The sequence below is a fragment of the Vanessa tameamea genome, chromosome 29, assembly GCF_037043105.1.
Source record: "Vanessa tameamea isolate UH-Manoa-2023 chromosome 29, ilVanTame1 primary haplotype, whole genome shotgun sequence".
NCBI lineage: Eukaryota > Metazoa > Arthropoda > Insecta > Lepidoptera > Nymphalidae > Vanessa > Vanessa tameamea.
Window position 1 is genome coordinate 4,356,297 of NC_087337.1, and position 13,361 is coordinate 4,369,657.

The following is a 13,361-nucleotide window of genomic DNA, read 5'->3' on the forward strand; positions in this document are numbered from 1 at the left end:
GATACAACGATACTGTTCAAATTACATGTTTTAAAAAAGTAATGTAAACGCGCCTCTTGTTTTGTCATTTTCGTTGCAAACGAGATAATGTTTTGTTTTTTAAACAAAAATCTGATTATTATTTTTTTTAATTAGTAACTCTTATTAATGAACCTTAATTACTGAGCTTAATTACCAATATTCACATTCCAAGTCTGTAACGTTTTATTTTAATATATTTTTTTAAATAAAAACAATCAATCAACATGTCTACTTACATTTATTTTACCTTTATTTAAATTCGATAAGTGATACTTTTCTGGAAAATATACAAACATAGGATTAATATTACTGAACCAGAGCCTATTGTTCTAAAAAAAAAAATATCTATCTTTAAACTTTCGCGGCAATCAAAGTACTTATATCACCCTCATACACCAAGTCCTGCTCGCATTTGACAATCTTTCTTTTTTTCATTATTGTAAAACGTGCACTGATTTCGAATTATACGGCCAAGTTTTTTTTTTCAGGTTTTATGCATGGCTGTGTTTGCGATAAGCCTTTGGGTTATTGCATCGCCTGAAAGTCTCGTTCAGACCATACAACTGTTTGGAAATTCTACACTAAATGTAAGTTGTTTTAATTTTTCTAAGTTGCCGTGTGCTTTTGGAACTGTTTTCATTCTGCAATTTCTTTGCATCCGTCCGTCCGGTCTAATTATAAGCTTGGAGCTCGAGACTCCCTTCGGGATGTTTTTAATAAATTGGGTATACTTACAGTTGCTTCACAGTATTTTTAGAACAATATTATGTATATTCAAAATAATATAGATCTATTCGAATGAAACGGTGACAATAATTATATAGAAACGAGGAGGAAAGGTAACCTAATAACACCTAGTTTTCGTGTTCGCTAAATTAATAAATCCACCCTGGTGCACGCAAGAAAATAGTATTTATTGATTTCTAGGCACGATATAAATAAATTTGTTTGTACTTTATTGACATGATATGCAATTAAAATGGTGGTAAAAAGTAATTACTGTTCCTTTCTGGGTTCTCGGTAGTATTTACTTTTCGAACCGAGCTTCCAATACTGTAAAATGACGATTCAAATGTGTCTTTATGACCCTGATTGAATAAATATTTTCATTTGATTTCATTACACTCTACTAATACTTCAAGTACTTTCCCAAACTACATAAGTATATATATATATTTTTAAACTCACAAAACAGATAAATAAAGTGTTACCATTAATTTCTAAACGATATAAAAAAATGTTTTTATCTGTGCTGGATAATGTTCTTTTTTTAAATTCGCTACATTGATTAAAGTATCAAGTGATTCAGGATTAAAACGGCCGTGTCAGTCACGGGATGGTACGATTGTGACCTACTGTACATAATAAAACGTCACTGTAACATTAAATCTGTGGCTCCCAAACTTTTCCAATTCGAGAAATACTAATGTTTGATTTTTTTGTTGCGTCAACAATAAGTTTAATAATACAGTTAAACAAAATGTTTAAAAATAAACTATATATAATAGAAATTATTATCCATGATATTATTATTTATATGATACATATATACTAATATATGATAATTTGTTTGTTATATAGAGCTTGCAAGCCTAAGGTAGATACTACTCATCAGATATTCTACCGCCAAACAGCAATACTTCGTATTATAGTGTTGTTTTGTAGGGTAAGTGAGCCAGTGTTACAGGCACAAGGGACATAACATCTTAGTTCCCAGGGTTGGTGGCGCATTGGCGGTGTAACGAATGGTTAATATTTCTTACAGCGTCAATATTTCAGGGATTGGTGACCGCTTAACATTTGCCAGTCCTGCCTTCCTATTTCATACTACATTTGTACCTAGATCGATATCCCTACTGTTAGCGTTTAATTATTTGAACAATAACCGGCGGCGAGCTGTCAATGGTTTTTTTTGACGGATAAAACGTCATATTTCGATCGGAGACGACAGCGAGTTAGAGTGTGTCCCGTGAAAATAGTGTCTGTGACATTTAAAATAAAAACTGTTTAATACATTTGATTGTGTTTTCTTACAATTCATTTGGAAAGTTCGGATCCACTCAATAAATATCTGTTCCTACGAGTGATTTCCAATACTACAGAAAAGATCAAAATTAAAAAAAAATGGTGTAAATAGCTAATATTAATCAAAGAGATACTCGCGAACTGATGCAATGCCCTTATTTAAACAAATGTCTCCTAGAGATGGGATAAAATGGGGGATTTGATACTTTCGTAAAGACGGCTCTCGTTTTTTAAGCGTTCATGAAGAGTTTGCTGTATATCAAGTTATTAGACCTTGTAGATATAATTATTTTATTCAACACAAGATTACATAGATGATAAAAAAACGTGGAGCTAATACTCGTTGACTTCCAGGCGGGATATATTGTATACATTTGTATTCAACTAACATAACTTTGTATTTCAAATGTTGGAAAAGAGTAACTAATTAATTTCTTGTCGGTTCTCCTCGGTAGAATCTACATTCCGAACCGGTGGTAGCTTCACTTAATATAGTTTGTTAAATGACGATTCGAAAGTGCTCGCAAAAGCCTACTTGAATAAATTTTGATTATAAATATAAATAAAAATCTTCATATAACCTAGTAAAAAGAAGATTACCCATAATAACGTAATAACCCCCTACTGGTATATCTATCTATGTAGTTTATCTATTATAGATCGTGTAATAGCGGCCGATTATATTATTTATAGGAAATGAGGTCAACGCATCGATACACGACACCATACTACAATAGAGCTTAAGTTTTCCACATTTTCCATGCCGTCATGGCTTAGTGGATACAATATGAATGTTCACGGTTCTTCTCAGGTCAGCGTATTTTCTTTTGCGAACCGGTGGTAGTCATTTAACTATCAAAGTAAGTGTAATGCTTCTTTATTGAATAAAGGAATTTGAGTTGAGTTTGATATGTAAGATATTGTTACCGACGAACTAATAAAAACATTATTATGAATCGTTCAAAACAAAAGGAGGTTATTAATTAGGTCGTCTGTCTTTTATTGGAAAAAAATAAAAATAGTTTTGAAAACAAAACGGAAAATTCGTCAAAGCGATCCAAATCGGTTTATAAATGATGGAGTTCTGAGTTAACAAACGTAAAAAATAGAACCGAATCGATAGACGTTTGCTATTTCAACTTTAAGGGGGGGTAATGAGACGAGTAGCTTTGTAAGCTCTGGACTGGATAGTATTATTATGTATATATTTTATAGTAAGTATGGATGGTAAGTGGTCATCACGAAAGGAATATTAACCATTCCTTACATCGCCAATGCACCAGCAACCTTGGTACCTGTAGTTGCACTGGCTCACTGACCCTTCAAACCAACAATACTGAGTACTGCTGTTTGGAGGTAGTATATCTGATGAGTGGGACGTACCTACACAGACGGACTTGCACAAAGCCCTATCAACAATAATGAACAATAATAAATTGTGCGTTGATAGATAAAAAAAAAAAAAGATTTTATAATTATTATAGACTAGTTTCCGCTCGACTAAAAGGGAGATTACGTTAAGTTAGGGTATATGTACTATTCCATACTAGCGTGATTGAGTAATATCCACCCATACAAACATTCATAATTATAATATCAGTAAAAAAAAAAATCTTATAAATGGTCAAGGTATAACACTATACAGCCTTGACGTAATACGATTAATCTTTTTTTTTATTCATCAAGCTGCTCGTGATGGATGCATCAGTTCAAGTTGGAATATCTGGAGCTCTGATTAGTGGTTTAATTTTCTTCATATCAGCCATGGGTCTTTATGGGGCAGTTACTGGATCTCAGTTCTTGCTGTTTATGGTAAGGATTTATTGAAGGGTAATTGTTTCGAGCACAGATTTAGAGAAGCTAGATACCGCATGTACATTAGATAGTGCGAACAGAGCGCGTCATTTTTTTTATACCTACGATGACGTCACCCGTACAAGAGTAGGTACGCAACAATGATAAAAAAAGCAAAGTACAGAATATATATAATATCACCTATGTCTAGAAATACATATAGATATATTGAAAGTAATATATAACATTAAAAATAAAAAGTTCAGCCAGTGTAGACAACGTCTTTCAAAAAGGACGACGAGCTCCAACTCCAGCGAAGATCTGCTGATGTTTAATGGATAAGAAAAATTGTCAACCGCCACACTTAACTAAAGCTGAAAAGTGAAAAGGCACGGGCAGCTGTGAGCCCGCGGGTGTATTCAATTTATAAAAAAACAAACATACTTGTAAATATTTTAAAATTAACGAAAACAATTTCAGCGACAAAATTACATACCTATGATAAGTTATACCTCCGTTGACACGATTTACTACCCGAGAAGAGTTTCTACAGTTTATAATGACACAATCACACGAACGCAATATAAAGTTATAGAGCGTCAAGTTTGTGCTTAGTGCAATATTCGGGTACACTCGGTCAACCGGCTTGTCGTATCTAGACTAATCTAAATCTGTGGGTACGACTGTCTAAATAAGGTTGCAGACCCCTGGGTGCAAACCCGAGCCCGGTTCAATCGGTTATGACCAGGGATGTTTTCGATATGTAATTTAGGATCTGGATATATATTTATGAATAATATTTTACTGGTTCCAGATACGGTTACGGATACGAAATTATTTCAATTTATCCGATTGTTTCTAGTCAAAGATCCGGCTGCAGAATCAGTGTACCCATCGAGTGTTTGCTAAAAACCAAATCTTTACGCATATTTATGATTAGGAGAATTTATATCTACCTATGGTTACTACCTAGGTTGCCTATCAAAATGTGGCCGCTAGTATTTTAAATTAAATTATTAATAATTCTTATTCCGTCAAAAATTTCATTGACTTGTTTCTTCAGTAAAATGTCGTCCACTTTACGGCAACCCCTATAAAGACTGATGAAAAATCATGGTTGCCGTTGCGCATCTGGCCGCACCTCTTCGCAGCCTCGTATCTCGTACTATTCGGATATTTTCGTAAATATTAGATTATTCAGATATTGTAAATGAAATAATACAAGATGTCAATTCGACTTTATTTGTAAGCTATTATTTAAATTATAATTAGACACTCTCTTTGGGTACAACACTATGCTAAAACAAAATTATAATGTAAGCATTCCAATGATTCGACGACCTCCGTGGTCAAGTAGTGTGTACACCGGTTTTCATGGGTACGTCACTCCGAGGTCCCGGGTTCGATTCCCGGCCGAGTCGATGTAGAAAAATTTCATTAGTTTTCTACGTTGTCTTGGGTCTGGGTGTTTGTGGTACCATCGTTACTTCTGATTTTCCATAACACAAGTGCTTTAGCTACTTACGTTGGGATCAGAGTAATGTATGTGATCTTGTCCAATATTTTTAATGATCTTGTTCGATCTCGTACCTTCTAAATAATATATTTAAGTTTTGTTTTTCTTTTTTAAATTTTCTAATTTGCTTTATTTATTCCTCAGTACAGTATTTTATCTTTGTTGTCTTAATTTCATTTATTATTTAGATATTAAAATTTGATATTATATTTTACTAGCGAACCGCCACGGCTTCGCACGGGTGCAATGCTTATAGTAAATATACTACAGAATGTCTTAAACGTTCACAGTTTTTCGGTCATTAGACAATACAAACCGCTATGTCCCTGCGTTTTAAACCTGTAATATCTTCGAAAATATTCATTTAAATTACATGCTGTAAAGGGCCATATTGATCCATATTAAATGTACAATGTATTTAAGGTACTTAATTGGGTAAGGATTAATACTGTATTGCTTAAAATCGCTTCGAAAATAATCCATTATTTCTCGTATAAAGAATATAAAGTGGTTATCCCTAAGGGATAGACATATATATATAGTATCATAGACTTCTTTGAAGACCTTCTTAAGGTGTACATATATATATATATATGGCTGAACCTTTATAGATCAAAATAATGAACTATATACATATATATATATATATATATATATATATATATATATATATATATATATATAGTATAGGTATATATATATATGTATATAGTTCATTATTTTGATCTATAAAGGTTCAGCCAGCAATGTAAGCGCAAAAATGTGTTTATATACGTCATCACTTCAGAAACCTCTAAAATTATCAATGTTTCTCTACTATATGGTGCATGTATTATACATATAAAACTTCCTCTTGAATCAATCTATCTGTTGAAAAAACCGCATCAAAATCCTTTGTGTAATTTTAAAGACCTAAGCATACATATGGACAGACAGCGGTGAGTGATTTTGTTTTATACTATGTAATGATGGTAATACATAGTTTAAAGACGTATCACAATTAATGTTATCTACATCAGTTATTAATTTTATTTAGTTGATGATGTAACTTATTCAATAAATAAAATAAATAATAAATAGGATAGGATATCCGATATTTTATGTTACGGTCAAAGAGCTCGATAACATCCCTGTTTATAAAATCCTTATTTGTGTCTGTGTGTCAGTGTTAATTAAGAATGTCAATGTGCTCATTAAATCACTTGAATCATTTTCGTATTACAGTACGGGACACTGGTGATACTTATGATGCTTCTGGAGTGCGCCCTTCTGTACTATTTTTCTTCGAATATAACTGAGGTGCGTACTTTATTATACGGATACTAAGGACGCAAGGGTGTTGGTTTTAGTTTTGTTAAGTTTTGTAGTTGTCAGGGCCGGATCTACCATATGGCTTTTTGGGCTTCAGCCCAGGGCCCCGTGTATTTAAGTGGGCCCCAGCTAAGTCAAGTCAAAGTCAAAAATAGACTATAATGCGAAATAATCCATAACTTTATTAAATTAAACAGATCGTATGGTTTGCAGCGCTGCGAGTCCTGCAATTAATCAAACCCATTCAATTAATTTTATTCAAGTCTACGTTCAGATATGTCTTAGGTGGGCCCCTAAGTAGTGTTAGCCCAGGGACCCCTAAATTTACGGTCCGGCCCTGGGTTTTGTGCAGGGTCGAATTTTCCGTCCGTCAATATTTCGAAGAAATGTTCGGATTGGACAAAAATGAGCCTAAGCTATAGACAATTAGATACTTATTTTGTACGTCTTTAGAAACGTTTACGCCCTTCCGATCCTCTACACGTTGCCACGTGGATATTTATTACAATTTTTTTATCAAGTTTATTGTGATTATATTCACAGAAAGGTCTCCAGGAACAAGATGGCTTCATCAACCACGCGTTGCGCGTCCAGTTTCGATGCTGCGATCTGAATAACACGTAAGCTTATTGAAACTTGTATTTTAAGTTTAATTTTGCCGATTCATAGATTCAAATCATTTGTAAAAAAATTATGAATAATAAAAAAAATATTATTCAATACAAAGCACACGTGTTCCCCTCCTCTTGCATCCTGGGTGCCTTCAAACGAGCCGTGAAGAGGCATCTTGCGGGTCGCCATGGGTGACTAGTGCAGTTCATTCTTGGTGACTGTACTAGTCGTCTTCGCGTTTGGACTCCACTTCCACTCACCATCAGGTGGAGTGGAATCATATGTCTACCCGGACAATTTAAAAAAAAAACCAAGATAAAAAAGTGTGGAGCTAGTACTCGTTGACTTCCAGGCAGTATATACTACAACCGTACGTCTCAAAGGTGACGTCACTTCCTTGACCACGTCCCTCACTTTTCGTTTTCCAATAATATATTGTATTTAACTAACATAGCTTTGTATTTTAAATGTTGGAAAACTACTACTGAGTCTCATGTCTACATCCCGAAACGGTGGAGCACTTATTATAGTTCTGTAAAATGACGATTCAGAAGTGCTTGTAAAAGTCTACTTGAATAAAGTATATTTTGATTATGATGATTTTTAATTAAACCATAAATTTATTAACATAAGAATTGATAACATTAAGTGCTCAAATATATACAAATATGAATTAAAAATAGTTACTGTATAAATCTTGACCGCGTGGAATGGTGGCAAGAATGCTAGCAGCATTTCCCCGTTGAATCGCAATTCCGATCCTCTGGGCTAAAAACGAACCAGCCCTGCTGTCATCAGTGGAGGCAATAAGGCTTCATGATTTTTAGATAATGCTCGTAACCGATTATGCTGTTAGAGAAGATAACATTTGTACTTTCTTTTAAATTGTAACCAAGAAACGAGATGGCTCAGTGGTCAGAACGCGTGCTTCTTAACTGATGATTACGTTTAAACCTATCCAAGCACTACTGAATGTTCATGTGCTTAATTTGCGTTTTGCATCTGGTGCTTGTTGAAGGAAAACATCGCGAGGAAAACTGAATCTGTCTAATTTCAATGAAATTCTACCATATGTGAACTCAAAGGGAGCCTTAGCCCAGCAGTGGGAGTTACAGTTTGTTTCTTTTACAGTGTGACCATACTATTAAAAGGCAAGTTTAACACGAATTAATAATGATCACCACAGACTCTCTAAGACCCTGACGAATGATTTCAAACCAATTCAAGTTTAAAATGGTTTATATTTTAACTCTTCCTGCTATTTAAATAGGCTAAAGTTATATTTATTACAGATTGAGTCACGTTTGTCGTTAACGTTAACATTCGTTAACGGTTTGTGGAATATCTATTTACTCAGGATAGAGCGCCGTTTGATAGATTATCGGTGTGCATTAGTGTGCGTGGCGGTCGTGATTACGAGATGTCTTTGTGTGTGTTAGACCACTAAATGTAAAGACAGCAGAAAAAGTACAAATTTGATTATATTTTTTCATGTTAAAAAAAGTTACAGTTAGTAAATTTCTTACGACTGGGCTTCCACCGAGCTTTTTTTTTTTTTATATTAAGAGGTGGCAAACGAGCAGGAGGCTCACCTGATGGAAAGTGACTACCACCGCCCATGGACATCTGCAACACCGGGGGGCTTGCAGGTGCGTTGCCGGCCTTTCAGGAAAGAGTACGCTCTTTTCTTGAAGGTTTCTAAGTCGTATCGGTTCGGAAAAACCGCCGGTGAAAGCTGGTTCCACAGAGTGGTTGTGCGAGGCAGAAAGTGTCTTAAAAATCGCAAAAAAGCTTCTTGGTGGATACGCGACATAATTTAAATCGACAAAAGGTTTCCTCACGATGCCTTCCTTCAGTTCATGGGACGGATTATAAACACGAAGTTATTAACTAACATCTAACTAATTATTTTCTTTCGTCTCCAGAACTCCCGTCACGATACCCTGGTCATGCTGTGACGTCACTCATTCAGGCAACTGTACCACAGATAACATCTACAAGAATGTGAGTAATTTCATATCCTCCACTGCGTTTAGTTGATTATTTATTGTTCTGATTTTTTATTCGTTATCTGTTACAGCATTATTTTAGAGATTTATGGTCGTACAATCATTTTATTTATATGATTGTTATAAATTTATTAACATAAGAATTGATAAAATTAAGCGCTTAAATATATACAAATATGAATTGAAAATAGTTACTGTATAAATCTTGACCGCGTGGAATGGTGGCAAGAATGCTAGCAGCATTTCTCCGTTGAATCGCAATTCCGATCCTCTGGGCAAAAAACGAACCAGCCCTCCTGTCACCAGTGGAGGCAATAAGGCGAGGTGTTATACTTTTGATGAAGCTTTTTGCATCACTACACCGAGGGCCAAGTGTTTCGACTGCAAATTAGACAAAAAAGTAATTTGACACGACACTAATATTTAGATCTTTCTTTTGCTTCAGCTTTTATTATTATTGAATTAGACTAATATGTAAAATCAGGGATATAGAATATTCAATCACACACTATTTTTTGCAATTAAACACACAAACAAACATCTTCATAAATCTACATATACAAATAATAAACTTTACAAGAGTCGGATATCTGTTCAGGAATCATAATGTTCCTTTGCTCTAGAACTGACATTTTCGTTACACTTTGACAAAAATCCATCAAAGACTACAACATCTATAGTCTATGTCACGAGAGGACAAAAGCCAAATAAACAACATTTGACAGCGAATTGACGCGATATCATTGGTCGAGAGTTTGATTAATCTATGATTCATTATGGATTTGCAAAAAAATTGCATTTCGAACGTCGATGAAACTGTTATCGGAACTTTTGGAAGTAAAATTAAAGTGGATATACTGTCAAATATAATAGATACTCAAGTCTCTATTAATCAAAGACAATGAGTTTTAGACATAGACAATTTTACAACTTTTTACTGATATGTAATATTCGTAACATAGATCATGTTTATTAAAATATATAAAATGGCACTCATAGAGCAGGAAGCCCAACTAACACGATAGAGAAGAATTATTTTTTTAAATGAACGTACAGCTGAATAAATACAGATAATATTTATTCAGCAGTAATTAGAACAAAACGGTTTTGTATATCTATACGAGTTCAGTTTTTGTCCAAATAACCACCGTATATCGATTTTACAAAACCCCACCACCAAGTAGACCAAAATTATAAAAATAACTACTTAAAGAAATTACCTTATCATTTTCTTTCAGGATTGCAGAACAGAGTTTATCTTATGGTTAAATAAATACCAAACCATTATATACTCGACTTTAGCGGTTCTTCACATCCTATTGTCGTCCTGCTCACTCTTACGTCGGCCGAGATCGTCTCGCTCGGACGCATAGCGATCGCAGCGCCGATCTGGCGGTAAGTTGTCAACTTTAAGAGCTTTTACAAATTTCCTTCCAAGTTTAAATATTTCTTTGACTGTGTGCGTGTCTGCGTATGTGTGTATCTAATGAATATATTGAAACGTTGATGACTGTCCGTGGTATGACTTTACGTGGTACAACATCAGCCATCTTGTGGCTCCTTTTATTTTAGTGTGTAGACTAAGGGAGCGCTCCTAAGAAGAAAGTGTCTTCAAGAGTAGGAACGTATTAACATTATCCGATCCCATATTGATGTCGGGCGCCGATCCGGTATCGCTGGAAGTAAAATGTATCAAAATCAAAATCAAAATATACTTTATTCAAGTCGGTTTTTACAAGTACTTTTGATACGTCATTTAACAAACTATATTAAGTGAAGCTACCACCGGATCGGAATGTAGATTCTACCGAGAAGAACCGACAAGAAACTCATTCTTTACTCTTTTTCAACATCTAAAAATACAGTTATGTTAGTTAAATAGAATTATATATGCATGTAACATAACCTACCTGGAAGTCAACAAGTATTAACTCCACGGTTTTTGAACATCTGTATAATCGTGTATTTATTTCTTGTATTTATCTGTATAATTTTGTATCTATCTTTCATATTCCGATACGATCCGATATCCGATATCGGAGCCGACACCGATGCGCTGGCGGTACCATAAGATGCCCTTGAGCTGTCGGACGATACTGTTTTTAAGTGTGCGTTTAAATTGTCTATGTGTGGGGCATTTTGCGTTTTTGTTTTAGGTGTTTCGTAGCTTACTAAAAAGAGTATAAAACGCTCCCTCTGAATAGCTTCCACAATGGGATGTATCCAATTATTTCTTTGTACTGGTCTTGTTTTGCGTCACAAATATAATAGGCACAGTAAATAGAGTTTTCTATTATAGTCTGCTATGATGACCTTCCCGCACGAAGCTATGGAGCAAATGGAGGTATCTGAACGATTTTATAAACCTGGATATCAAGGAATCAATTCCCCTTTTTATTCATCCTAATGCAATGGGGTAACGTAGCCGCTCTCTCATAGCATTGGTACAAGGAACAAACACAGACTTGTTACTCCTGTTACTCGACTGCATAGAGTCAGTGACTCTTTTATGGGGCAATGTAAACGGTTCTACAACAGGATCCCAGAAAGCGTTCAAAATGCCTCTGTTGCCAAATTAAAAAAAAATGTTAAGGAACGCTTGTGTGCGAATGGTTTCCGAACCGGTGGTAGTCATTTAACTATCAATAAGTAAGTGTAATGCTTCTATATTGAATAAAGGAATTTGAGTTGAGTTTGCAGTCAACTTATCTCTGTGTGTGCAGTGTATTTAACATTTGCTTTTGCCGGATTATGTGAGTGATAGAATAGAAAGTGCTGTGTGTGCACACACATGTGCCCTATCATATGTCCTGCGTAGTTGGCTGGTCAATCTTGAGATCGGCCGCTATAGACGCAATTTCTACTAAAATTCATCATCCTCCTGCCCTTATCCCAATTTACATGGGGTCGGCGCAGCATATCTTCTTCCATACTTCCCTATCTGACGTCATCTCACAAGTAACATTCTTTCCAGCCATACCATCTTTCACACAATCCATCCATCTTTTCATTGGTCGTCCCCTTCATCATATCCATCCACGTCCATGCTCAAGACCTTCCTCACAATATGTTCCTCATTCCTCCGCATAACATGCCCATACCGTGACAGCCGCCTTCCGCATAACTTCTCGGCTACCGGTGCCACTTTCAAACTTCCTCTTAAGTACTCATTCTTTATTCTATCCATTCGCGTAACACCACACATTCCTCTCAAAATTCTCGGCTCCGCTGCGTGTACGAATATTATAAATACGAAAGTAACTCTGTTAACTCTTCACTTTTAAACCGCTGGACCGATTTAGATGAAACTTGGTGAGGAGATAGTTTGAGTAATGAGGAATGATATAGGCTTAATTATTAATTATATATTAATTCACCCCTCTAGGGCGTATAATGGGAAGAGACGGTTTCTGCGCTATAGGTGAAGTTTTACACTTTTTATGTCTAACACCTGACTGATAGTTGTGAGTAAATTTATTTATAATTCTAGCGTCAACTCCTGAACAGCGGTCACGGAGAAATCGTGTGTCGCCGAACATAGAACCGGCGACCGATGACGTTCTCATGCTAGTCCTTGGGAGAGGCAGGTTTGGTTGGGTTGAGAAATCATAGCAAATCGTTGATTCTTGGTGGGTTTCCAGTGTATTTTTTGGAATTTTCGGTGTTGGCAACCGTTTGAAATCCATCAGAAGGTTTCATTGTTGACAACGCGAAATTTGTCGACTTCTTTGAAACATCTTTAAAACAATTGAGTATCAAAAGACTGGGTTTTTTTTTTAAATAATCTTGTTTTTAATTCTGTTTACGAGAAAAGTTAAAAATTTTACTTTAAGTAAGAAATTAATTTACTTAAACGAGTACTAAAAAATGATTAGATATATAAATAAAACTTTTAATTATTATTAGTATAGTTATCGCAAATTAAATTATACCGACTTTAGTGTACAGTAAAGTACTTTAAGGTAATTATTTAATAAAAAGTATAAACAAGATAGACATGTTTAATCATTTCCGTTTGGTAGGCAAATGTGATTCAATATACATCCTTGACTTAAAATAATAATCTATGCTAA

General features: G+C 34.9%; 2 long non-coding RNA genes across 2 annotated transcripts; both read left to right on the forward strand.

Annotated features, from left to right (window-relative positions):
• Positions 1-503: 503 nt before the first annotated feature.
• LOC113393880 (uncharacterized) lies at positions 504-6,655 on the forward strand. The gene is made up of 3 exons (XR_010309752.1): positions 504-608; positions 3,733-3,858; positions 6,581-6,655. It is a non-coding gene; the product is annotated as an uncharacterized LOC113393880 (long non-coding RNA).
• Positions 6,656-7,208: 553 nt separating this feature from the next.
• On the forward strand, positions 7,209-10,677 carry LOC135194275 (uncharacterized). The gene is made up of 3 exons (XR_010309751.1): positions 7,209-7,287; positions 9,205-9,283; positions 10,527-10,677. It is a non-coding gene; the product is annotated as an uncharacterized LOC135194275 (long non-coding RNA).
• The last annotated feature ends 2,684 nt before the right edge of the window (positions 10,678-13,361 follow it).